The following is a 712-nucleotide window of genomic DNA, read 5'->3' as shown; positions in this document are numbered from 1 at the left end:
CGCGCCCTCCGCGACTGACGGCTTGCCCGGCTGGAGGAGGCGGGTGGAGATGCGGATCTCTCCCCGCTCCTGGAAGCAGACGAGGACCTTGGCGGCGCTGACAGAGTTTCAAGCCCGAGCCACTGCAGCCTTGACAAAGTGATCACTTCAGACTAAAACTGCCTTTCCTACCAGACGGTACCAGAACGAGACTGAACCAAATTATAATATTAACGATGACAGGAATAATGCTTGGGAAGCATCAATACTGTATAAAGAAATGAAAGGAAACAGGAATCTTTTTAATTTAAACATTTTTGCATGTTGAAATTAAATAAAAACATTTTTTAACATTTATAAGGCACCAAGTTGTTGCCTTTTCAAATTTTTCATTGGTTGAAGTCACAGTGTGGGCAAAAGTTCAAGCTTTTTTAAACGTTTACCATAAAATGAAATTGTTTCGTGTTCAGCAATCTTAAACTTGAAAGGGAGAGTATTTAGGAGATTCATAACAATAAACCTCAGTTATCAGCAGCTACTGGTTTGGCCGTTTGCCACAATGTGGGGGAAATGGAGCAGCTCAAAGCCAAGTCTTGAAATACTATTAAAATGATGATTTACTACTTATGTTCTTCAACACAATTTCAAGATTATAAATTAATTGTTGTTAGGTGTTAATAAAAAAATGTTATTAGATATAAATTAAATGGTCAATTCCACCTAAAGCTCCCTC

General features: G+C 38.9%; 1 protein-coding gene across 1 annotated transcript in view; it reads left to right on the top strand.

Moving 5' to 3' along the window:
- Window positions 1-336, top strand: part of chpt1 (choline phosphotransferase 1) — a gene marked incomplete at its 5' end in the record, with an annotated part of 5,911 nt that extends 5,575 nt beyond the window's left edge. The window contains one exon of the mRNA XM_025058197.1: window positions 33-336. The remainder of the gene's footprint in view (window positions 1-32) is intronic.
- Window positions 337-712: the final 376 nt, after the last annotated feature.

This window comes from Cynoglossus semilaevis, chromosome 8 (genome assembly GCF_000523025.1).
Source record: "Cynoglossus semilaevis isolate Cse_v1.0 chromosome 8, Cse_v1.0, whole genome shotgun sequence".
Classification (NCBI taxonomy): Eukaryota; Metazoa; Chordata; class Actinopteri; order Pleuronectiformes; family Cynoglossidae; genus Cynoglossus; species Cynoglossus semilaevis.
Note: the sequence above shows the minus strand (reverse complement) of the source record. Positions and strands in the feature narration are given on the sequence as shown.